Here is a 26778-nt window from a genome sequence, read left to right as displayed (position 1 = left end):
TGGATGACCACTGATATGGTTTGGCTGTGTCCCTGCCCAAATCTCATCTTGAATTGTAGCTCCCATAATTCCCACTTGTTGTGGGAGGTGCCCTGTGGGAGATAATTGAATCATGGGGGCAGTTTTCCCCATACTGATCTCATGGTAGTGAATTAGTCTCAGGAGATTTGATGGTTTTATAAGGGGTTTCCCCTTTCACTGGGCTCTCATTTTGTCTTGCCTACTGCCATGTAAGACGTACCTTTGCTCTTCCTTCATCTTCTGCCATGATTGTGAGGCCTCCCCAGCCATGTGGAACTGTGAATTCATTGAAATCCAGTCTGAGGTATGTCTTTATTAGCAGTGTGAGAACAGACTAATACAACCATGAAGGGCAACACCACTCACTGATGGGCAGGATGAGTTTCTCAGTCTATCGCTTGCTGTTTGCTGTACAAAGCACAGATTATAATGCGAATCAGACGGTTAATGAGGCTATGAGGAAGTGCTAGGAAATGAAGAAAAAAAGCAAGTGACTGGGGCAGACACAGCCATTGCACCACTCTGGGGTTTCCACAGTTGGCTTGTTGGCTCATCTGTGCATACTTCATGTTGTCTGTCCGCTAACCGGCCTGCACCCACTTAACTGTGAATGACCACACATCTGTCCTGGGCTGTGAGCGGCCACCAATGCACTTAAGGAATGAGGTAGGGATTTCTTCAGGGAAATGTTCTCCAAATTTCTGGAGGGGGTGGTGAGCTAAAAACTCGATGCGCTTGGCCAGACAGTGCATTTGGGATTCGTGCTGATTGGATGGGGCACTGAAGTTTCTACTTGGAACAAAAACTCTTAGGGAAAAAGCATTAGAGGAATTGCCCTTTCCACTTGCTTTTTCAGAAACACTGTTTACAATAATAACAATCATGTGATTTACAAAGCTGCATTTATTGACTGGTTGAGTAAATAAGTGAATAAATTTAGCACACAGCTGGCCCAAGGCAAAACTGGAAAAGAGATAAAGCCGGTCCTGAGTGCTTCCAGACCATTTTCAGGAGCCCTTTTCTTGTGTGTTAATGAACTTAAATATTTAATAAGTAATGACCATGCTTCAGGCCCTCTGCTGCTGAGTTCAGGGATGTCAAACATTCTTCCCCCGTGTGGCGCTCACAGGCATGTCCTGTGAACAGATGGAGACAGCTGGATTGCTGTTCAGTGAATGAACAGGCAAGGCACAGGGGGCAGCCCACGATCCTCTCATTGTGCTCTGCCTTCTCATGTCTCGTGGGCAAGACTTTCAACTCTCAGATGCCAGATCTCAGATCAATTCATTCAACAAACATTGCATGTCAGACACTGTTCTAGGCATTGGGTAGAAAGCAGTGGAAAAAAAAAAAAAGTAAATTATGCAGTAGCTCATATGGAGACACACAAGGCAAACCAGGAGAGTACGAAACCAGGGACTTGGTTGCAGTTTTCACTGGAATAGTCAGGGAAGGCCTCACATTTGAACAAATACCCAAAAGACTCTAAAGTTCACATATCTTTGGAAAGAACATTCCAAGCAGAGAAATCAGCAAGTGTCAAGGTCCTGTGGTCAAAGCAGAATGTTTGAGTGCGGTGGAGAGACCCAGGAGGGGAGCAGTAAGTGAGGTCTATGAGATCTAGGTGTGGGGTGCTGGATGTGGAGGCCTTGCAGGCCATGGTGGGGACAGTGGTTTCCTTCTGTGAGTAACAGTGGCTTCATTCCTTGTATGATGGTATGCTGCTGGAGCCTTTTGCACAGAGAAATGACAAAATGTGATGTAGGTTAATAGGCACCCACTCTGGCTGCTACATTGAGAATAAACTATGGGGGACAAAGCTAGATGACATTGGGATGCTCTTGAAGCAATTCAGGTGGGATAGGATGGTGGCTTTAACCAGTGGAGGGGATGAGAAATGGTTGGATTTTACATGTATTTTTAGAAAGAGCCATTGGATTCGTTAGTAGATCAACAAATCTGTGGGAAAGAAAGAGAAGAATCAACATCACAAGAGCTTTTGTCTGGGCAACTGGAAAAGATAGAATTTCCACTTCCTGAACTGGAGAAGACTATGAGAGAAGGTTGGAGTGAAGAGTCCGGAGTTTCTTTCTTTTTATTTTTCATTATTTTAAAAACTTTTTTAGAGACAGGGTCTCATTCTGTCACCCAGGCTGGAGTGCAGTGATGCAGTCATGGCTCACTGCAGCCTCGACCTTCTGGGCTCAAGTGACCCTCCCACCTCAGCCTCCCAAGTAGCTAGGACTACAGGCATGTACCACCACATCTGGCTATATATATGTTTTTTGTAGAGATAGGGTCTTGCTATGATGTCCAGGCTGGTCTCAAACTCCTGGTCTCAAGTGATCCTTCTGCCTTGCCCTCCCAAAGTGTTGGGATTACAGGTACATGCCACCATGTCCAGCCTGGTGTTTCATTTTTGGACACATGAAGGTTGTGATGCCTATTAGTGATCCAGGTTGTCATGTTGAGTGGACAGTTGGCATAAGAGTCCACAGTTCAGAAGAAAAGTCTAGGTGCAGATAGAGAATGGGAAGTCTCTGGTGGCACACAGATAGCAGGAGCATGGATGATATTTCAAAGGAGTGAGTATGGACAGAGGAAAGATGAGCTCTGTGGACTCAACTCTGGAACATGCCAACATCTGGAGTTTGAGGAGATTGAGAGGGAGCAGTCAAGGATATGAGAAGAAACCAGATGAGTTTTCTTGGAACTCAAGAGAAGAATGGGATTCAAGAAGGAGGGAGTAAGGGATGATGTTAAATGCTATTGACAGGTCACGTAAGATGACATCTGAAAATCAACTATTGGGTTTAGCATCATTAAAATCATTGGGGACCTTGACAAGAGCAATTTGTGGAGTGGTGAGGACAAAAGCCTGCATAGAATAAGTTCAAGAGAGAAGGGGAGGAGAAGAACGGGGAAGACCATAAATGGGAGATAGACAATAGCTGAGAGAAGTTCTGCCATGAATGGAAGCAGAAGGAAATGTATGGTAAGAGAGAGTTTTGTTTAAAAGATGGCAGAAATTTCTGCATGTTCCAAAACTGGTAAGAGTCCTTGGAAGAGAAACAGAGATGATGTAGGAGTTGAATTTGTGAAGGCCTCACTTTAAGGCTATGCAATGAGGTAATGTAAAATGTTTATGTAGACTAGGTTGCGACATGGAGATACTTATGGTGTAATGTACTGCAGTGAAACACACACACACAGAAGAAACATAATGAAATGCACATATAAATGGAAGCATGTAAAATTATACAAGCATTTGACCAAATATTCGAGGGAAACATGGTGTAATAATAGCTGCTCTGGAAAGGGGTGATTATGAGTATTTATTTCTCCTTCAATTCCTAATCATTCTATAATATTGTTTTCTTAATATTATAAAATATTTTCTAAATAAAGTACATTGAAGTTTTCAGCCTTGCACCGTATTAACATGGTCATTAGAAGAAAGACTTTGTGCAGGTGAAATTTATAATAGATTCTTAAATTGATCTGTTTGGTTTGTTGATTCATTCAGCAAATGTTTATTGAGCACCTACTATGCACAGACACCAGGGATAAAGTGGTGAACAAGGTAGCTGAAGGCCCAGCTATTGAGAGCAGACCTGGTTGTCTGAGAACATGGGGCAGCCTCATCAGACTTAAAGGACAGTGACTGGGAGAGCCAGGAGGACATTCATTTCCTAGAAACAGCATTCCTCATTTTCCACAGCTCTGCTACTCACATTTTCCCTTCAAGTACAGGAAGCCTTGACCCAGAACTAGAGAATCGCCACCCATCACCTCTCACAGGGACCATTCATTGCAATGGCTAATCTCTCTGCCTTCCCCAACCTCTCCCTCCTCTCCAAATCCATGCTGCTGCTAAGATTCTACAGGGTTGGCCTGGCTTGGCTGTGAGTCGTGTGCTGGCCATTACCCACACTCCCAGCTACAATGCAGCTTTGTGCGCACATGGAAAATTCCTTTCCCAAGGCTGTTCTCAGTGCCAAAGTTTGTGTTCTCAACAGCAATGCTCAATCACCTCCAGATCCCAGGCAATATCACCTCCAGGGGCTATCCTCCAGTATGCCCCTCTTGTAATAACAACAGCAGTCTTTGGAAAACAATATGGAAGCATGAAACAACATACTGCTTATGATTATTTTTAGGTAGTCCCTAAACTGAAATCTAGGGGCCACTCACCAGGAGACGGTACTCTTTGGTACTCAAAGATACAAGACGTCTTAGAAATAACAGTTTATTCAGTCTTACTAGGACAATAAGAAATAGTGCCAAGACGAGAATAAAATGCTGTTCATATAGGTTGAAAGACAATGTGTAGGGGAAGGATATGGATTTTGGTATTATATAGACTTGACTTAACATCTTGATCTTATTGCTTCTTTACTGTGTAAGCTAGAGCCAGTCACAGAAATAAGCACCTCAATTTTCTCACCTGTAAATGAGAATCAGGCCTCCTTGTAGGGTTTTCTTCAGGAGTAAAGGAATTAAGTAGAAGCTATGTGACACCTTGGAGGTGTTAATCAGTGATCATTTTTATCATTTCTTGTGCACTCTTGCAGAGGCTGTGGTAGTAACGATGCGAGCACATACTTGTGTGTACATATGTATGCATGCATGCGTGTGTGTTTGAGCGTGTGGTCCCAGCTCGAACCCATCAGGGATTTATCCATGTATGATGTGTTTGGTAAAGGGAAAGTGAATATCCAGGAGTGGATTTGCAAGGGAGGTGTGCTGGTGGAAGGAGGATGTGGGAATTGTTTGGTCAGATGCTACCAGATGGGGGAATGGGGAGTCAGCCTTCTACAGTGCTCCTTGACCTGGTCTCAAAGATAGTGTCTGAGGAGGGGCTATATGAATTATTTTTATAAAGGACTGTTATAACGAGAATGGCAGAGTGGAAAAGGCACCTCTCCACTTCTGAGTGGGCTAGTGAGGTTCAGTCTCAAGGAGGATGTGGGAGTGTTCAGTACCACATTGGCACACCAGTGTTTTCAGCCTCAGGGTGGCAGAGGACAGCAGCCTGGGCAGAGCAGCATTCTCAGGGTAGGAGATGCCCCTTCTCAATGGCTTTTGGACATCAACCTCAAAGTTTTTCTTGTGCTCATAAGAAATACAGTGGGACTGCGTGGGGAACAAAGAGTCTTACTTGATCAAGCAGGGGTAATATTTGGATTATTACTGTGAATGTGCTCCATGGGCTGGTCCTGGGCCTCTCCGCCCCAGATCCATTCCTTGAATTGCTCCTACTGTTATAGGGGGCTATCCTTGAAGCTGTGTTTCAGAGGCTCCGAGAGTAGTGGCTTCTGGCCAGGTGTAGCCCATAAAAGGTACTGGCAGGAGATGAGGAGTTGGAAGGAAGGAAGAAGCCAGGCTTCTGCTCTCACTCCCTCTCAGTCTTGGGTGGCTTCTCCCTCAGTGGCTCTGTCTTCTCCACGGCTCCAGCTCCTATCAGACAGGTCCATTATGATTGTAGTTTGTACCATGTCACCCCCTGGTCTCTGGACTCTATTAGTTGATGTCTTCTCTTTGCCTCTCCAATCTCAGAGGAGTAGTGACCTCCTGCCTTTGCTCATCTCTGGGCTGTTGCACTGTCCCCTTCCATCACCAGCAAAAACCATTCTTTCTGTTCTAAAACCTGGAAATGGTGTCTGTTTTTCTGTTTAGACTCTATGGCCATACTACCATCTTTCCTATATTCTGGGGAGGCCTGAGGAGTCTCAGGTCATATCTATTTGGATATAAATGTAAATATGGAGGAAGAGGACACTGTTACAAATTTTATGAGATGTTAAAAATGATTCTCACTAGAGTTATTCAAGTCTTACTAATCCCAGTGTCTCCCTACCCCAGCATCCCCAGGACAGAGCTGGCTTGTTCCAAAACTCAACAAAATGATTCTCTGGTCTTTTCTCCTCAGCTTGAGCTCATAACTCTGATTCTCATGGTTTGCATCCCACTAAGCTTAGGGCATCCGAGTCCATTTAAGATTTACTTCCCTCGTGGGTTGGCAGTTTCAGTGATGGCTTCTAATGGAGCCAGGGCTCCCTCCTGTATCCATACTTTTGTTCAGTCCCCACCCATGCTGACTTAGAGCTTGTATGACTTGCTTTTGCTAATAGGACAGTAAATGTCCCATGCTCTGTTTATCAGGGGAATGGGACAAAGTGTGGCCCTTACCTGAGGGTGCAGGACAGGAGACAAGACTTGGGGAACATCACACATCGGGGCCTATCATGGGGAGGGGAGAGGGGGAAGGGATTGCACTGGGAGTTATACCTGATGTAAATGACAAATGACGAGTTGATGGGTGCTGACGAGTTGATGGGTGCAGCACACCAACATGGCACAAGTATACATATGTAACAAACCTGCACATTATGCACATGTACCCTAGAACTGAAAGTATAATAATAATAATAAGAAGAAGAAGAAAAACCATTGTGAGGTCAGCCTTTTCCTCTCTCTTGCTGCTTTTAGAACCCAGACACCATGTGAAGAAGCCAAGGCTGGTCTCTAGAGACACATGGCCCAGCTAACAGCCAGCATTTGTTGCTAGAGAAGTAAGGCCATCTTAGACTATCCAACCCCATTTTGAGCTGTCAAATGACTGCAGCCAGAAGAATGACCCCCAGGTGAGATGAGCAGAAGAACCACCTCGCTGAACCCAAACCCAATCACTGACCCACAGAACCCTGAGCAAATGAAATGGTTGTTTTCAGCCACATAGCTTAGAGGCAGTTTGTTATGCTGCAAAGGCTAACTCAGAATTCTCTTTCTACTTTTTGTACTTTTCTACCAACTACCAGTATGTACTTTCCTCTTTCTAACCAACCCTTGTAAAAAATAGTGCCCTCTGCCCCTCCCCTCTCAAAGGCACCTCAACTGACCTTTCACCAAAGAAAAACTCACCTTCCACTCAGAGCAAGGGTTCCATCAGCAAAGACCCAATGACTGTCCCTGTACTGCTTCCTCTCAAGAGTTAAGCCTTGACTTCACTGCATGTAAAGTTTCCTTTAAAAAAAATTTTTTTTGAAAAAAAATGTGGTTTTGCTTCCAAATGATGTTCCAAAGCTCTCTGGCTCACCAAGGAATAATCTCTCAGTTGGAAAGCATAGCAATGCTGCTATTTTAGAATGGCACCAGGCCTCTGGCTCCTTGATTCAGCCAGGGCTGCTGATGCTTCTTCAGGGAAAACTAAAACAACTGCTTAAGATATAGGGACTTATCCCTAAGGGATATTTCAGAAAAGAGAGGCCCTCTGCCATATTTCCATTCTTCCCCTTTCTACCCAACCCTGTGCTCCCCAGCCAAAGATGGGTCTTCTTCCTCCTGAGCAACTGAACTTCTAACCTGCTTAAGTGGAGGCCCATCTGTTATCCCTGACCCTGTGGCCTCCCCCACACTCATCCTAATTGTTCTCTGATGAATGCTGAACGTAAGCCTATGTAACACTCCAAAAATGCACGGCTGGCTGACCAAACATTAACAAGAAAGACAGCTATGAAAAAACAATATGCCTGTTTGCTCAACCTCCCTTTCTGCCGGCAGACTAATTCTGGAAATTTGCCCACTCTCTGAGGGAAGAGGTGCTTGCTAATCCGGCCAAGTGTCAAAATGGATGGTGTTTGAACAGCTTCCTCTGGCTAGAGTTGTTTTTCAGATGGTCCCTTGGCAGAAACTCTTGTGGGTTCTGTGCAGAAAACTTCTCCCCTGGATCCAGTAAAGGGGGCAGTTAGGGGAGGGGTCATTTCTTATGGTAATAATTGCCTTATATCAGGCACTGCTCTTCCCCCAAGAGATTAGCTGGGGCCCAGGTCACTCTTGATACACAGAGGGTGAGGAGGCTGCTTCGGGCACTGGAGGCGACTCATCTGCAACGAGGAAAGGAACTGAGGTTTGAGAGTGGAATCAACAGATTCAGAGGCCAAGCCACGGGACTGATGTCAGCTGTGACCACCTCTCTGGAAATGTGTTCAGGATCCAAGATTCCTAGGCCTCACCAAGGTGGGTCAGAGAAGACTCACGATGACAGGAACGGACCTGGCATGGTTTGCTTCTCCCCGTCCACCTACAAGTTCCAGGAGTATTCCCTCCTGGTCTCCCTTCTCCTGGGAAACCTTCCCTGTCACATTCCCAGTGAGATCAGTCCCTATAATCTGTTTATCCATTTAGTCTCTCCCTGCTTTGGGCCCCACTGTATCAGGAACATTCTCCCATCTAGTACTTCTGCACGGTATGACACTTACTTGTGTATAGATTTATCTCTATGTGAGGAACTCTGGCCTCCTACAGAGAGGGGACAATATCTTATTTACTCAATATCCCCTGATAACCAACGCGATGTGTGTACTTAGTAGGACTGAGTAAATGCTTACTGAGTGGGTGAACAATCCTATTTTCCATTTAACTCAGAGCAGGTAAGAGTGTGCAAGGTCACCTCGCAGGTGGGTACCTGAGCCTGGATTTAGACTCAAGTTTGTCCTGATCTAAAGCTTGTGTCAATTCCACAACTCCATCTTTCCCTCTCCAGTTAGTTAGCCCTCCCTCCTTACACACATACACACACACACACACACAGACCACAGAAGAGAGTGGATGAAATTATATAGAGTGTCAGAAACAGAGATGACCTAAGACATTATGGAAACCAGCTCATTTATTTAACGAAGGAGGAAACTGAGGCCAAAGAAATTCAATAATTTGTGTAAAGTGATGTGCTCTGGGGTTTGGATCTACTTGAAAACTGGATATAGGGCTATTCCTGTTGATAATCATATTTGATTTAATTATTATTATTATTATTTTTTGAGGTGGAGTCTCACTCTGTAGCCTAGGCTGGAGTATAGTGGCGCCATCTCGGCTCACTGCAACCTCCGCTTCCCAGGTTCAAGCGATTCTCCTGCCTCAGCCTCCCGAGTAGTGGGATTACAGGTGCCTGTCACCACGCTCAGCTAATTTTTTGTATATTTTTTTAGTAGAGGCAGGGTTTCACCATGTTAGCCAGGCTGGTCTCAAACTCCTGACCTCAGGTGATCCACCCACCTCGGCCTCTCAAAGTTCCAGGATTACAGGCCTGAGCCACCACGTCCAGCCTCATATTTAATTTAATTTAATCCACAATCATACAGAAGATATGTAGCTGAGTGAGTGATCCCAGACTAGCTGGGCGATAAATACACACATATCTAAATACAAGGCAGGATGTGAGAGATTCAGAGTGGTGCAGGCCTTAGAGGAGGGAGAAGTCTCATCTGACTCAGTAAACTCGAGAAAGATTCTCATAGGAAGTGATACTGAGATGAGCCTTGGAAAAGGACTGGATGATAGAAAATTCAGGCGGGAGTACGGTCGGGGTAATGGCATGGCGGTGTGAAAGCATGGGCTGTGAATCCGGGGAATCAGACAAAATGTGGTCCTTACCTGAAGGTACAGGACTAGAGACGATACTGTAGGGTGGACTGGGGTGTGCTGGGGAGTGATGAGAGCAGAGACGGATACCTGGAGCTTTAACAGAACAATAAGAGAAAGAAGAAAAGCTAAGTGATTTGGATCCGATGAGAGGAGAGTTCTTTAGACTGCAAGAGAAGGGAAGGGGAATCCCATTTTAAGGCAGTAACATGCTTTCTCTTCCGGTTCCCACTCTCCCTGGTTCTCCCTTGATATCTGGCTGTAGGGGGAGGAGGCGTGATGAGATGGGGAGAGGGGAACTATGTGGGCAGATTCAACTCGGTTACAGGAGGAATCCCAAGAGACACCCAGGCAATGCTGAGCTTTGGTCATTCAAAATAAGGTTATGCAGAAAGTTCCTGCATGAGAGACCAGACCATTATTCTGAGAAGGGATTTTTCAGATTCTTCTTCCTCTTCCCTTGGTATTTCAAGGCGAATCCTAAAGCACTGAGCTAGGGATTTCCAAAATACACGGCTCAGTAACCAACGCTAGTCACTGAGGGCTCAGGGGAGTCTAGAAGGAGGAAACGTGGAGAGAAAGAAGTCAAGGGAAAGCCCATCGTGCTCTTTCTGTACCTGGGAATCTTTTAAAAAGAGAAAGAAGTGGACTGGCTGAGAATAGCCAAGCCATCAACAGAGTGGAAGGAAGACCTGGCTTTCCCATCTCTGGGCCCGCAGACGGACAGTGTTAGAGACGTGAGTGTCACCCTTCAGGACTCTGAAAGGAAGCCACTCACAAGCTGCCCCCTAAGAACCCAGACTGCAGCCCCGGAAAGGAGCTCTGTGTGGTCAGCCTGGAGGCTTCCCAGAGCTCCCTTCAGTCCCACGGGGCACAGATGCTGAGTCGGGAACCAGCATGAGACAAGGTGACCGCCTGGTCACCCCCAAGGGCTAGACCTCCCCACGAACAGACTGGAGAGCCATTGGGGGATACGGGGAGACCTCTGGGGCTGCAGCCCACCCGGGGCACTGCCCGGGCTGGAAGAATGGGCCACACATTCAGTACTGGAGGCCAGGAGGTCCAGCATGACCCAGGCCACAAAAGGACATCTCCCCAAAGACCACCAGGCAGCAGCTGGCACACATCCAGGGACCTTCATGGGACCAAGGAACTCACTGCTCTGTTGCCACGGCGGGGAAAGTCCCCTCGCTCCCCATATCCCTGCCTCTGCAGTGAGAGACAGAGCAAGCAGCAGCTCTCAGAGATACTGAGCGCTTTCCCTAAAGACCCAGCAGTATCTGTAGGGTTTAAAATATCAGCTCAAAGTTTAACTGGATTGGACATCTCATTTATCCTCCCATCCCACTAACTAGTGGGTGAGGCTCAGAAGAGACAGACCAGATTAGTTCTAAGCAAAATAGTGATCCTCGGTTTTCCCTTCGCATCCTATGTGCGGTAGGAGATATATTTGTACAGCCTGGTGACTGAGTCCTTGGGACAGCAGGGCCAGCCTGGGGAGGACCCCTACTGCGGTGGCAGGGTGTGCTCTGCAGCTCTGCCTCCCTGGCAGGGCTCACTGCGGCATAGTAGGGAGGGCTTGTGGCGAGGGTCCTGAGCAAGACGTGGGGTCTCCGTTCCACCAGGGGTGGGTGGGGGCTGGCCGGGATGGAGGAGAGATTCACGAGTAGGCTAGGAGGCTGTCCCAAGCGCCTGAGGCCTCCGGGGGAGCAGCGGCCTGACGGGATGATCTGGAAGACGCGTTCACCCAGGCCCGGAGGCCCGGTTTCCCTGGCCCGGCGGAGGTCCCCTGGGACGCCCCTTGCCGGGGAAGCTGCGATTCCGGTCTCGCAGCCCTGAGGCTGGGAGCGGAGCGGAGCGGGCCGGCTTTGCGCATGGCGCTGCTGCCCCCTCCTGGGAGGCGTCCGGCAAGTCCTGCGTGCCCGTAGCTGCCTCGCCTGTAGCCCTCAGGGTGAATCCCCCGAGGTCGGACTCCGCCCCCCGAGACGCTGTCCCTCCTCTGCATCCGCATGTAAAATCACCAGGCCCATCCCTTCTCTATGTAAAATCACCCAGGCCCATCCCTTCTCTATGTAAAATCACCCAGGCCCGTCCCCTCTCTATGTAAAATCACCCAGGCCCGTCCCCTCTCTATGTAAAATCACCAGGCCAATCCCCTCTCTATGTAAAATCACCCAGGCCCGTCCCTTCTCTATGTAAAATCACCCAGGCCCGTCCCTTCTCTATGTAAAATCACCCAGGTCCATCATTTCTCTATGTAAAATTGCCTGGGTCCATCCCCTCTCTATGTAAAATCACCCAGACCCATCCCCTCTCTATGTAAAATCACCCAGACCCATCCCCTCTCTATGTAAAATCACCCAGGCCCGTCCCCTCTCTATGTAAAATCACCCAGGCCCATCCCCTCCGTATGTAAAATCACCCAGGCCCGTCCCCTCCCTATGTAAAATCACCCAGGCCCGTCCCCTCCCTATGTAAAATCACCCAGGCCCGTCCCCTCCCTATGTAAAATCACCCAGGCCCGTCCCCCCTCTATGTAAAATCACCCAGACCCATCCTTTGTCTATGTAAAATCACCCAGTCCCATCCCTTCTCTACGGAGAATCACCCAGGCTCGTCCCCTGTCTATGTGAAATCACCCAGGCCGGTCCCCTTACTATGTGAAATCACCCAGGCCCATCCCCTCTCTTTGGGCCACATCTCCCTCGTCTTCTCCGGCCAGTTCTACCGTCTTTGCCCCTTACACTGCAGCGCTTGGTGACTAAGGGTTACCTCTGTGGGCTCAGAGAGGGTTGAAGGCCCCGGTTCCGCCGGCGCTGTCTGGTTCCTTAACCTCATGGAGCCTCAGGTGCTCACTGGTGAAATAGGTGGGACTTTGTAGGTTGCCACGTCTTGGCACCGGGTGCCTGGCTATGTTGAGTGCTCAGTAAATGGGAGCCATGATTCTCTTTTCTTCTGGCCTCATTGAATTCTCTGCGCTCTCTCCACACAAGCTCAGGTTGGAGACTTTCCCCACCAATTTTCCGCCTATCCCTACTGGGCAGCCGGGCTTTCCCGAACCACAGGGGGCGATGTTCTACACTCTGGGCACATGGTCGGGACCGGGGACAGCTTGGGTCCTGTCATGAACATCAAGCCTGCGCTTGTCTTCCTAGGTTTCTTGCCTTCCATTTCCTTCCGTCTTACTTTCCTTTCGTTTTCCTCTCATTAGCTCTGGCTACTGCGGAACTCTCTTCCACCTTCACACAAGCTTTCTTCCTGATCCCTAGTTCTAATTGCTTCCCCCCACCCCCACCCCCTGCCCCCTGCCCCCAACCAGACTCTGCCTTCCAGCCCCATCATAACCTCCAGCCGGCAGGGGCCAAGGTCCCCAATGACCTCTTTGCCCTTCAGCCCAATGTTCATATCACAGATTTTTTTGGCCGGTTCTGCAGCATTTAGTGCCTTTTTTTTTTGACAGGGTTTCTCTCTGTTGCCCAGGCTGGAGGGCAGTGGTGCGATCTTGGCTCACTGCAACCTCTGTCTCCCTCCTGGGCTCAAGCCATCCTCCCACCTCAATCTCCTGAGTAGCTGGGACTGCAGGTGAGCAGCACCATGCCCAGGTTTTTTGTTTTTGTTTTTGTTTTTTTGTAGATATGGAGATTCATCATTCACCATGTTGCCCAGGCTGGTCCCAAAATCCTGAGCTCAAGTGACCCTCCTGCCTCAGCCTCCCAAAGGGTTGGGATTATAGGCGTGAGCCATAGGCCTCCATTTAGTGCAATTAACACTTCTTTAATTTCTCTCTCCTTTGAAGTTCCTGGGGGCACTCCCAAGGCTTTTCTTAGAACTTTCTGTCCTGTCGTCCTCTGGTTCCTTGCTGGCTCCTTCTGGTCCATCCCTACCACCCACAGGGCTCTCTCTTTGTCATCTTCTTTTCATTCTCCACACTCACCTTAGGCCTGTGATCTCATCCACCCACAGGACTCTCTCTTTGTCATCTTCTTTTCATTCTCCACACTCACCTTAGGCCTGTGATCTCATCCACCCACAGGACTCTCCAGTCCATCTCCAGCTCAGATCCCCACTCCCTCTGCATCTGTCAGTGCAGGTGAACAACCATCATCTCCATGCAGATGGCCCAGAGACACCGCCAGCTCCACAGGTCCAAAACTGAACTCATTATCTTTCTCCCCAAATTGTTTCTTCTACAGAAATTCGAGTGACATTTCTACCTCCTTTCTGTCTCATCCACCCCTCTCCCCATCCAACTGGTCTTAGCATTCTCTTGATTTCATCTTATTGCTTAGAACCTGTCTTTCACTGCCACAGGCCCAGCAACAATAACAACAGCAATAATTTAGTGAGTCCTTACATGTACTGTCCTAAGCATTGTGCACACATGGCCTCATTTAATTCTTTTAGAAATATCATGGAAATAGGAAGGAACAGAGGCATAGAGAAGTCAAGTCACTTGCTCAGGGTCATATGGCTGATGAGTGACAAAGCCCGGATAGGCCTCTGGGTCTTGCTGACGGCACAGCACTTGGCGTTCAGCACTGTTATGCAGCATTATTTCAGGATCTTATTCCTGGCATAAATAGTCACATCACCTCTTGTCCTAGTTTTCCTGTGTTCATTCTTTCCCTGTCTTCAGTATAGCTACCAATGAGATAGTTATATTTGTTGTTTCCTAATACTAAAATCCAATACTGAAATTCTCCTTAAACCCCATCAGTGGCTGTCTGCTGCTCTTTAAATAAAACCTGTACTCTGGAGCCTCTAATGCTCCTACTACCCTTTACCTGACCTATTTCCTAATTATCTTTCATGATATGCAAGAAATTGTCCCTGGATCCCCAGGATGGGGTCAGGTGATTTATCAGTTAGGACTAGATTCAGTTACATGTAACAGCAATCCCAATTAACGGTTGCTTAAAAGAGACAGTTAATTCATTCTCTGAACGTGTCTGGAACAGGCCATTCAGGGTTGGTATGGTGGCTACCACCGTACCACCAATGACCTCGGATCCTTTCGTCTTTCTGTTCCACCATTTCTAACATTGGCTTCTACCTTTAATGTCACCTCACGGCTGCAGGATGACTGCTGCAGCTCTATCACAATGACATTCCTAGCAGCAGGAAGGAGGAGGGGTAAAGGGCAAGATTGTGTGTCCTTCAGTCTTGGCTTGGCTCCTTTCATAAGCTTCCCCAGAAGTTCTAACCAATGATTTCTGTTTATGTGTCTCTGCTCTCTCACAAGAGAAATTGTGCCGAACATGCTGAATTTTAGGATCCAATCAAGGATACTATATTTCATTTAGACTGTTTTCATTTTTAGTTATGTATCCTTTAATTATCTCTTAATATGATGATTTTGTAATATTTTCTATAGAGAGAATGGAAAGATAATTCCGTCTTCTTTCTAACATGGCAGATCAGACTTTGTTTTTAAGTTACGGAAAGCAAAAAAAAAATTTCAACTTTACAACCCATTTTTGGTACTAGCATATAAATGTTTAGAATTGTTGTTGACTTTGGGAGGACCTTTATGAATTTCTTTCACATATGAGCTGCAAATTTATGGTGTGTTTATAATCGTATGCACCACATTCTCAAATATATTTCTGGTGGGAAAAAATCTTTCATTTGACTAGGCGTTAAATAGGAATGAGTCCTCTACTTACAGTTTTACATATCTGATAAGTGGAAGAGTTTTCTACAGACTACCTTGTGATTCCATACATCTTAAATCTTGTTTCTTCACTATCCACTTATTTTTTGGTGCCAGACATTGTAGAATTATTTGCATCTCCATCCAATCTCTGATGCTGTGTGCCAGGCGGGTCAGCCTGTGGAAGGTAGGAGTATTTCGGGAAGCCATTCCAACATCTGTACACCCAGCAATAACTGAATAACTGAGCTATACATGAAAAGGACTGCAGATCACCTAATGTGTCTCATGAAATCCAAAGTTAATGTAGACCATCTCATCTTCTCGCTAGTCAAATCTCCAAAATGCCCATTGTCACTCCAATGGCACCAATATGAGAAGTTGGAAAAAGTCTAGTTAATTAATAAAAAATAGTATTTTTTTCTGGACTTTTTTCATGTTTGTTTTATTTGTCAGCATTTCAAACTTAATAATTTGTAGTGATTTTTTTCTCATTGTCAATATTTTCATCCTTAATTTTATATTCATAATTTGTATTATTTTTCCTAAAGAGGATCCAAAATGTCATTAGCTTCAGGCCCCAAGAAAAATGGATCCAGGCCAGGTGTAGTGGTTCACGCCTGTAATCCCAGCACTTTGGGAGGCCAAGGCAGGCGGATTGCTAGAGTGCAGGAGTTTGAGACCAGCCTGGGCAACACAGGGAGGCCTTGTCTCTACAAAAAATTTTAAAAACTAGCCAGGCATGGTGGCGGGTGACTGTGGTCCCAGCTACTCAGGAGGCTAAGGTGGGAGGATTGCTTGAGCCAGGGAGGTGGAGGCTGAAGTGAGCCGTGACTGTGCCACTGCACTTCAGCCTGGGCGACAGAGTGAGACCTTGTCTCTGAATAAATAAATAAATAAATAGGTAAATAAATAAATAAATAAATAGTCTTAAAAATGGATCCATTCTTGACTGAGAGAGTTTACCCCTCACAGACATCAGTGAAAAGCTTCTAAAAGGGGGGGGGTCTTCAGAAATAAGTTGAACCTGAAAAGAAAACAGGCGATTCAAGAAACAATGAAATAAATATTAATTGAATAATAATCAAAAGAATTCCTTGTTGTCCTGGCTATGCAACATAGTATGGCCTTCTAGATCCTATGATCTGACCTTTGCTCCCTGCCAGCTTTAACCGTCACCATCCCCACCTGCCACCTACTCGCAAGCAGCCCAGGAATATTTGCTAAATAAATAAATAGACAAAAATACTGAGAGTTGAACTCAAACCTTTTGCTTTCTAGCCCTGTCATTTCAGCTAGTGCTAATAAGTATTCCTATCAGTCCACTTCCCTGCCTCAGTGGGCACCGTGGAGTAAGGACACTATAGTCTTTTTCTGATGATTAGTCCTTTCCTTATGTCATCTTAGGGTATAGAAGACACTATAGACATGGCTGGTGCCCTTCCCAAATCCCCTCAGCCTGCCCTGGAAGTGGCCTCTGGAAAGTTCTACATTTCTCTCTGCCTGAAGATGTTCCCTGACTGGAAGTGTACTTGGAAGTGCCCAGGAGTTAAGATGCCAAGAGCAACCCTCAGCTATCAAGAGCCAGCTTCCTTGTCCCTCAGTGGGACAATCAGGGGCATTATTCCACTGTTCCTCCTCTTAGAGGGTCCCAGCAGGACTGAGGTCCAGTCACCCAGGGTCACCTCCCCACCGAGTTGCTTCCTGGGCTCACCGCTCAACTAAACTGTTTGCACTCAAATCCTCATCTCAGTGTCTGCTGAGACACAGGGCCATTATTCCAGTCACCACCTGTGCTGACACAGCAGTGTAGGTGTGGAAGGTGCAAGATTGGACCAATCTTTTCTTTGACCCCAGGATACAGTTCTGGAAGACACTGGTTTTGGGGGAAAAAAAGGGACATTCCTGAAATACGTGAATTTTGACAGAATAAATCTTTCTCCTAAAAGTTTCAGATGTTTCAGCCTCTATGCTGGCACACTGACAAAGGAGAGTCTTAAAAGCAGAAGAGTTGAGGGGCAAATTCAGAGGGAGAGGAGCATTGAAAAATGTGATCTTGGCTACCAGACGTTTCGCTGGAGTGACTAACGTAGGAAAGTGCTTCTCTGGCGAATGCATTGGTCAGTGTCTTCCATTTCACATAGGCAGTGAGCAAGGGAGGTTGTTAGAGACTCTTAGGCTGTGACCAGCTTCCAGGGAGCTTAGGAAACCTGCTTCTGGTGCCTATATAGATCCTGAGTATTTGAAAACAGCTGGGACCACTTTCGGCTGTCCCTATTCTCTGATTCATCAATGCAGAGGCAGGGATACTGGAAAGAAGTCTCATCTCCAAGAGGGGAGACCAGAGTGGTCTTCCTCATTGCCTGGTTTGCATCCTGATCATCTTGGGGGAAAGACTACTGCTCAACCTCTCCCTAGACCCCTCCCAAGGCCCTGGACGCTGGGTCAACTGGCTAGAAGCAAACCTGCAGGAGACACCACCCTTAGGGGTAGGAGCTCAGCCAGGTGCTTGGCAGCTACCTAGATTGTAAATACCTCTACGTTTTATAGGAGGCTTCAGACTCCAAACTGTGGCAATGAAAAAGGAGAATCTTGAAAGCAGAACAGTTTGTAGACAGATCCAGAGGGAGAGGAAGGGAGAGTATACCTCTGGACTTGGTTGTCTGGTGAAAGGGAGGCAGACTCGTGAAGAGGTTTCCAGAGAGGACGGAAGTATGCAGATGGTAAAGCCATCAGGGAGAGGCAGTGCCGGGATCAGCACAATGGGTGCCCTTGTGCACTGTTTGGGGATTTTTGTGTTTGTATTTTTGCAATCCCTGTCCCCCCTACAACCCCAAGCTGGGGTCTGCTAAGAAAAAGAACCTGGCTTGCAACAGCATTCTTCAGCTCCACTTGAAAGTTTGAAAAACCCCTGGATAGGAAAATAACCTCAGGGAGCCAAGTCTTTCTGCACTTGGCGAAGCCCTAGACCTAAAATACACATATGAACACTTCACTCTGAAAGGCCTGCAGTATTCATATCTGAGTCATCTGAAAACAAATAAAAAGAGACCTAAACAAACAAACCTAATTGTGCACAGAAACACAGCCAGGTTTCCAGCCTGGCTTCCCCTCTGTTTTTATTAGTCAAGAGCCAATACATGAGGCTTTTGTGGCATCCAAAACAAGCAAAAATATTAAAAACAAATTGCCAAGGTTTCTCCCTCTTCCCTCCTTCCTTTATGATGCACTACACAAGCCAAGTTCTCGACTTCTCCACATTGGCTTTCGAACCTCTTTCCTTTAGTCCTGATAGATAGCTGCCTGCTTACCGGGCTGTCCAGGGGCAACAGCAACCCTGGGTGATGGTAACATCCATAAACATCAGCACTTACTGGACACTTCAATGAAATTTAAGGAGATGTGTTTCAGGTCTTGAAATGTTATTGTTTTTACCATTAATCAAGGCAGCTGGTTTGAGAACCAAGCCTGCCGACCTGAGTTCACTTAGGACAGACCTGTTCATTGCCCTCTGCCAGCATCCTACCAGCTGCTGCCTTTCTTTTCTCTCTCTTATTTATTTCACCATTACATAGGCATTCCACTGTAACAGGCATCCTTTGCTGTTGCCAAACCATTTTCCTTTCTGGTAATAGCATCCTTTTTTTTTTTTTTTTTTTTAAGTCCGTGTAGTTTGGTTGGAGTCTGCCTTACCCCACCCTGCTTCAGGAGTGTGTGATCAAGGCCTGGCCAATTGGAGGCACCCTTATTGGTGTAGGGATGGAAACTAAATCCAATTTGGGCTATTGAGATGCAAGCCTGGACTTTTCTTTTTTTTTTTTTTTTTTTTGAGACGAAGTCTCGCTCTGTCACCCAGGCTGGAGTGCAGTGGCGCGATCTCCACTCACTGCAAGCTCCGCCTCCCAGGTTCACGCCATTCTCCTGCCTCAGCCTCCCATGTAGCTGGGACTACAGGCGCCCGCCACCACGCCTGGCTAATTTTTGTATTTTTAGTAGAGAGGGGGTTTCACCGTGTTAGCCAGGATGGTCTTGATCTCCTGACCTCGTGATCTGCCCGTCTCAGCCTCCCAAAGTGCTGGGATTACAGGCGTGAGCCACCGCACCCGGCAAGCCTGGAACTTTTCAAAAGACTTCTGGGAAAGAAGCACACGTTCCCCCAGGGATGTGTCTAGCCGGCCGAATGTAAGTCTGGGGCCGCTGGTGGTCATGTTGAACCAGAGCTGAGTGAGGAAGAGGGATAAGAACTCACATGACATCATCTGAGCGCCTGGATCCAGCCATGACTGAAGACTGATCTATCTTGGACTTTTCTAGAATACAAATAAAACTCCCGTTTTGTTTAAGCCACTTGTAGTTGAGTTGCTCTACCTTGCAACTGAAAGAGTCCATACACACTTCAAATGACATGTGTACTTACATTTTTTGCATCTTCCAAGTGGACTACTACTCTTTTTTTTTACTTTTGGGGATGATCTTCTCAAAAGGAAGATTTTGTTTGTTTGTTTGTTTTCATTTGTTTGTTTTTGGTGAATTGCAATTTCAGTTAAATGTCACAGAGAAGTCCGGAAGATCATCTACTTTAGTCCTGAATCCTGGGAGAAAAATTGCCTCTATCCCTTACGGTGGGATAAAAGATGAATGAATTCTCTCACCTAGCTTGCTTTTGATATGAAGAACAAAATAATGCAGTCATGACTGAGGAATTTCTTTGCACTCCATGGCTTGTTCTGATTCCAGGCATCCTATTCTGTGAGGACAAAGGGACATCTGAGTGCCAAGATTAGTCTAGATCCAAAGCATGTGAAAGGCAACAACAACACATCCCTGCCAAACAAAACCAAGGTAACAAATGACATATAGACATTTGGGGGAAACAATGGAAACCGTAGGGCCACTGTGTTTTCTTTCTTGTTCTATGTGCCGTGAATAGGTGAAGACTTGGTCTGTTTTCTCCTTCTGTTAGCTAACTAGAAAAGGCACTTATGGTAATGTTACCAGAAGAGGTCCCAATCTAGACCCCAACAGAGGGTTCTTGAACAGATTTGGGGGCTGGGCGCAGTGGCTCATGCCTGTAATCCCAGCACTTTGGGAGGCCAAGGTGGGTGGATAACTTCAGTCCAGGAGTTCGAGACCAGCCTGGCCAACATGACTAAACCCTGTCTCTACTAAAAATACAAACATTAGCCAGGAGCGGCAGTGGGTGCCTGTAATCCCAGCTACTTGGGAGGCTAAGGCAGGGAGAATTGCTTGAACCTGGGAGGTGGAGGTTGCAATGAGCCGAGATCATGACACTGCACTCCAGCCTGGATGACAGAGCAACACTTCATCTCAAAAAAAAAAAAAAAAAAAAAAGAAAGAAAGAAAGAATTTGGGGCGAATCCATAGAGTAAAGTGAAAGCACATTTATTAAGAAAGCAAACAAATAATGGCCACTCCATAGGCAGAGCAGTGGTGTGGGCTGCTTGATTGAGTATACTTATGATTATTTCTTCATCATATACTAAACAAGGGGTGGATTATTCATGAGTTTTCTGGGAAAGGAGTGGGCAAGTCCTGGAACTGAGTGTTCATCTCCTTTTTAGACCATATAGGGTAACTTCCTGATGTTGCCATGGCATTTGTAAACTGTCATGACACTCGTGGGAGTGTCTTTTGCTTGCTAAGGCATTATAATTGGCATATAATAAGCAGTGAGGACGACCAGAGTTCATTTTTGTCACTGCATTCCAGCCTGCGCAACAGATTAAGACCCTGTCTCAAAAAAAAAAAAAAATTACTCTTTCCTGTTACACAAAATTCAACATGCTTGATTTTAGACATAGATGTATATGGAAGAAGATGAAGAAAATGTTTACTCAGAAACATCTTCTTGGGGAGAACGCTGGAATAAACAATTTGAGAAATTGTTCTGGATGACAGGAGGCAAGAGATAAGATCCCAAAGTGCCTGGTTGAACAGCACAAGATGGTTCCAACGCTGACTTCTAAGCAGGGTGGATCTAATTTTGTAAATTGGAGAAGAAATATTTTGATGTGGGGGAGCCAGGAGAGAGCTGCTTTGCTTTGCATAACAGAGAGGAGAGGGGTGTACTTCTGAAGGAGGTTCTGGAAAGGGGAGAGAGGGAACTATTGAAGATGGGGCTCCTCCAAGGGAGAGTTCGGACACCTTAACTTTGGAAGAACAGAAACATCTGACGGGTTGTTTGAGCTGATGGCCCATTGATATGATGGGTACCATATTATCCGTTTTTTGTTTCCCCTGTGAAGCTGCCCATAAAGTCTGTATTGCTTACAAACACATTTGTCTGATGCGGAACTCTAAAGAGAAGGATTTCTGTGTACAAGTTGAAACAGGCGAAAGCAGAGAAAACACATGCAAATACCTATCTGAAGTTCAAGTTGACTTCTGGGTTCTATTTACCTACCTGCCCCTCCCAGTGGATGATAAAACTCCTGGGAGTAAGGGTCTATTTTCACTTTTTTCGAAATTCATAGCACCTGGTACAATGCCTGGCATGTAGCAGACACTCAGCATCGCTATGACGGATACATGAATGAATGAATCAATCTCTAGGAGGAATCAATGAATTAATGGCATGACTTGCAGGGAAACATCTGCAACAAACATGGCTCTGGGCTGGCCTTGATAAATGAAGACGCCGAGAGAAATTTTACCCCAAAATATGGCACCCTGGTACGATGAATATTTCAAATTCAAGGCCATTGGAGACCAGCAGATGCTGGAAGAACCTTTTCCCTTAGCTGCCTGAAGACTTGACCCACCAATTGGAACAATTGCTTCCTGTGCCATCCCTGAAATCTCATTGTCTATCCCAGAAACAAAGACTGAGTAATGTAACCACAACTTGTTAGACCTTTTTATAAGATAATATCTGTCTCTCAGGTTTGCTCAGATTCCAAAGAGAATAATTTACAATTGAATTTCAGTCTCCTGGGTCCATTCATTCTCCCTAATAATCATTTACTGCTCCTCAAAAGAATTATCAACATTTCCCATCTCCCCTCTTTGCTATGGAGAAAGTTATATAAGCATCTGGACCACATGGAGATACTGAGTAATATTCTCTGGCAATTCCGTCATGCTATGTACATAAAATAAATTTTGTATGTTTTTTCTCCTATTAATCTGCCTTTTTTGTCAGTTGATTTTCAGCAGACCTCAGGAGAGTGAAAGGGAAGTTTCCCCTTGGTCCCTATGCTAGCTTTGGCCAATGGGACATTAGCAAACAGGCTTGAAAAGTATCTTGAGACTCACTCCCTCAGAACCTGGTGACCACAATGTGAACAAACTTGAGATGGCCTGCCTGATGATGAGAGACACAGATACCAGCCAAGCCATCTGTGTCACCCCAGCTGATGTCAAGCCAATAACCAGACATCTGCAGGAGGCCCTCCTAGACCATCTAGCTCCAGGTGAGTCCATCCAGACCAGAACTGCCCATCCATCCCACAGAATTGTGTGAAAGAATAAATGTTTGTGCTTTTAGCCACTGATATGGTTTGGCTGTGTCCCCACCCAAATCTCATCTTGAATTCCCACGTGTTGTGGGAGGCACCTGGTGAGAGGTAATTGAATCATGGGGGCAGGTCTTTCCTGTGCTGTTCTTATGATAGCAAATAAGTCTCATGAGAGCTGATGGTTATCATAAGGGGGAGTTTTCCTGTACAAGCTCTCTTTGCCTGCTGCCATCCATGTAAGACATGACTTGCTCTTCCTTGCCTTCCACCATGATTGTGAGGCTTCCCCAGTGACGTGGAAGTGTAAGTCCAATTAAATCTCTTTCTTTTGTAAAGTGCCCAGTCTTGGGTATGTCTTTATCAGCAGCATGAAAATGGACTAATGCAGCCTCTAGGTTTTGGGGTGATCTGTTATCCAGTAGAAATTGACTACACATGATCCCGTTTTATTGGTTAAGAAATGAAGGCTTAGAGAAGTGCAGACAATTGCTTCGAGTCATGCCTATTTAAATGATGGATCTGTCTCATGCCAGCCTCTGGTCCCTTACTAGTGTAGCCCTGTGCCCTCTCTTCATAGAAAGAACTAGTGTCAAGATCAAGGTAAGAGCTTGTTCACTTGCACTGGGGGACCTACAATTAGAACAGGCCGGACAGCAGTGCTGTCTGGAGACTAAAGTGCTGGGTGGGAACCTAAAATTCCTGACTCCAAGTGGCTCTAAAACCCAGCTGCACATTAGCAGCATTGGGTTTCTTAAAAAAAATCCCGATGGCCAGGTCACACTCCAAACCAAATAAATCAGAATCTCTAAGGGTTAGACCCAGTATTTTTAAAACTCCCCTGTTAATTTTAACAAGCAGCCAAGCTTGAGAATTAGCATCTTAGATACTTCTAAATAGAGAAGTTGGTTGGGGTTGGAGAAACCGGAGCTATTAAACTAGAAAAGTCCCCTACGGGATAGACATAGTGACTGTCTCCAAGGATATGAGGGAGGGGCCTCCCAAGGAAGAGGGACCACGAATAACAGCATCATTGATTCGATGAATATACATTATGTGCTCAGCTCTGCATTATTATGTCCTCCCTCAAGGATAGAAGAAGTGACAATTATGTAGATGCAGAATCACAATCACACTGTGACTAACATTATGGTTATATGTTCCAAGTAATAGTAGCAGCATGGAAAAGGCAGAGATTGCTCTTTCCAGCTGGGGCCCAGAAAAGGAGGCACTGGTGGTCTTAGAGGAATGAGGAGAACTCTGTGTTCATTCATTAGTGCTGCCCATGAAGGGACCGCCTGGTCCAAGTATGGAGTGACTAGGATACACTCCAAGTATCCTACACTCCAAGTATCCTAGTCAGCTCAGCCTGCTATAACAGAATACCATAGACTGTGTGGCTTAAACAACAAACATTAGTTTCTCAGAATTCTGGAGGCTGGGAAGTCCAAGATCAAGGTGCCAGCTGATTCAATGTTCTGGTAAGGACTCTTTCTGGCTTGCAGATGGCCACCTTCTTGCTGTGTCCTCACATGTCAGAGAGAAAAGGTCTCCTTCTTTTCTTATAAGGGCACTAATTTCAGAACAGGGGTTCCACCCTTGTGACTTCATCTAAACCTAATTACCTCACAAATACCCCACCTTTTAGCATCATCATAGTCACTGGGGATTAGAGCTTCAATATATGACTTTGGGGGAATGCACATTCATTCCATAGCAAGAGCAGGCAGGTTGTGGCCTGGCACTGGAGGGTGAAGCAGAGAGGTTGGTCAACCTAGGAAGCTGGGAGGTTGCAAAGGAGAATCTAACACTGAGAAGAGGAGGGTGAAGTGGATAGAGGGAAATAGCGACCCCCATAGCTCCTTTGTATCTCTCAAGATGTTGGGTACCTGAGTTTGGGGAGGAGTTGGGCCTGCTAGTGGGGGTTAAGTGGCTGCAGCTATGAGGGCAGGGAGTCAGCTGGTCTTTTTATGAGTGTGCTATTTGGACCTCTGTACAAGAATTGCAAGCCCTGATCTCACAGCAGTAGCTGCTAAGCCTTCTAGCACTTTCTTTTTCCAAGTGTAGTCATGGACTGGAAGTATTAACCTCAACTGTGGCTTTCCTAGAAGGGCAGAATCTTGGGCTCGCCCAAAATTACTCAATCAGAATCTGCACTTCAACAGGAGCCCCAGATAAATCTAGGCACATGAAAGTTTGAGAAGCACTGCTCGAGTACCCTCTACCCACCAGTGGGATGACTATGTATCAAGCCAATACATGTTCTAGAACCCAGAGTGCCCTCTGTGTATTGAGCCAAGCCAGCCCTGGTTTGGGGGGCAGCAGCCAGCAGAAATTGTCAACCAGACCACATCAGAGGCATGTTAGAGGATACAAAAATGTATGGAGCAGGACTGAAGGTCAAGGGCAGGGAGTCGGCAGCAGGAGTTCCCCTGAGGTCAAGGGTGCTTTGAGGTGGTCAAGAATGGAGTTCCTGACTCCTCCTCTGTTCCATCCTTGAACCCTTTTACTAAATAATGTTTGCAATCCATGCATGTTGGCAAAACTGCTAGCTACAACTTTGCCTCCTGACACCTTTTCTTCCCTTTATTTGTGAGAGGCAAGGATTTATGGATTCAAAGAGGGTTGTGGCTACCAGACCTTTGATCTTCTGGGTCTCAAGTGGTCAAAGAATCCTGGAAGGCTCAAGTTGACCCACACACAAGCTCTTGGGCACCTCGGGGAAAAGGCAGATGGGTCCCTCGTGCATGCTGGTCATCCCGTCTGCTAATGACTTCCCTCCTTCCTAATGGTCTTCTCTTTGCCTCTTTGCCTCAGAATCCACAGCAAGTTACATTCCTGACTGGAGATGTCAGGGGGACCTCGTGTGAACTGCCAGCACTAAATCGTTTCTGAGGTTGGAAGAAATAGTTGGGAGGCTGCCCTCACCTTCCAGCTTGGAACTGGACTGAGTGCAGTCCTATGGCTCACTCTGCAGGCCACCCGCTTGGCTGGGACATGGCTTTGGCAAACCTCGCTCCTGGCAGGCCGGACTCATGAGAACTCTGGCATTTCGAAGCGTGTGTCAGGGCATGTGGAAGGATAATGTGGTGTGGTCACAGGGCAAGCCAAGACCAGGGAGATGGCCCTGCATGATGGAAGGGAAGTTTACCCAAGGGGGTTGGGAGTCACAATTTCTGAACCCTGAAATCATCCCTGTGAGGCATTGGGGAGTGCCAATTCTGAGGATGATTAGGGGGGCTGTGGGGCCTACGTTGACCCCCCAAAGCCAATGACAAGTATTTGGCCCAGTGATATGAGCCGATTGATGATTCAGCCAACATCTCCTCCTCCAGGAAGATTTCTTGGGTTACCCCATTAGCTTTTCTGATGTTAACTGCCACTAAGACTCCCACCCCAGGAAGGGATGATCTCTGCTGAGTTATTTCTGCCACTAAATTCTTCCCGTGAGATCCTGTCAAAAATTATGGAAACTGAAGCTTAAACAAGAGAGGGCTTTTCACCTACTGCTTGAGCGGAGAGTTCCCACCTCCCTGGCAGAACGCCATGTGACACAGAACGATTGAACCCGTGTCCCCAAAATGGTATCAGAGGCCATGAACCTCCCTCAGAATGACATTTTCCCAGCTTCTTGTCCCCTCATAGTACAGATCCAAGTGCCTGTTGGTCCCGAAGAGGGGAGGAAAGCTTTCCTCTGCCCAAACTAAGACCCTGTTCTTTTCTTGACCCATGGGAGTATTCATGGCCTGTAGGAGAAACCCATTTGGCAAGCGATTCACTGGCCCGTTGATTCATTGATCCACTGATCTATTGCTTGCATGCAAAGCCCCATTCCACCTGCTGGGCTTGTCCCCCTGCCTCCTATAAGACACAGCTAATGCATTTCTAAAGCCTGGGTTTGCTGGTCTTAAATGACATCATCTGGTGGTCACACCATCCTGGCCCAGTTCAGGTCCTGGTCATAGTCTTTCCTCTGACATTAGGAGTGAAAAGTCCAGGCTCTCTGTCCCTCTGCTACGGATGTCCCCTCAATCTCCTGTGGGCAAAGAAAGGGAAAGGGCACACATACTTCAAGAAACAATGATTTCCAGTTGTGGTGCTGTGTAAATACAGATTGAGGAAGGAAAACGTTCTCTAACTCAGCAAGGAGATAGTGCTGGGAGCACTCCCAATTTGCATAATAAATAGAGCACTTAACTTATCAGT

The 26778-nt window shown here is 46.4% G+C and overlaps 1 long non-coding RNA gene across 1 annotated transcript; it reads left to right on the top strand.

Annotated features, from left to right (window-relative positions):
• The first annotated feature begins 538 nt into the window (after positions 1 to 538).
• Positions 539 to 26776, top strand: LOC144341135 (uncharacterized). Its single transcript, XR_013417801.1, has 3 exons — positions 539 to 687; positions 22260 to 22530; positions 25390 to 26776. It is a non-coding gene; the product is annotated as an uncharacterized LOC144341135 (long non-coding RNA).
• Positions 26777 to 26778: the final 2 nt, after the last annotated feature.

This window comes from Macaca mulatta, chromosome 5, assembly GCF_049350105.2.
Source record: "Macaca mulatta isolate MMU2019108-1 chromosome 5, T2T-MMU8v2.0, whole genome shotgun sequence".
NCBI lineage: Eukaryota > Metazoa > Chordata > Mammalia > Primates > Cercopithecidae > Macaca > Macaca mulatta.
The sequence above is the reverse complement of the archived record's forward strand: the minus strand, read 5'-3'. Positions and strand labels throughout refer to the sequence as shown.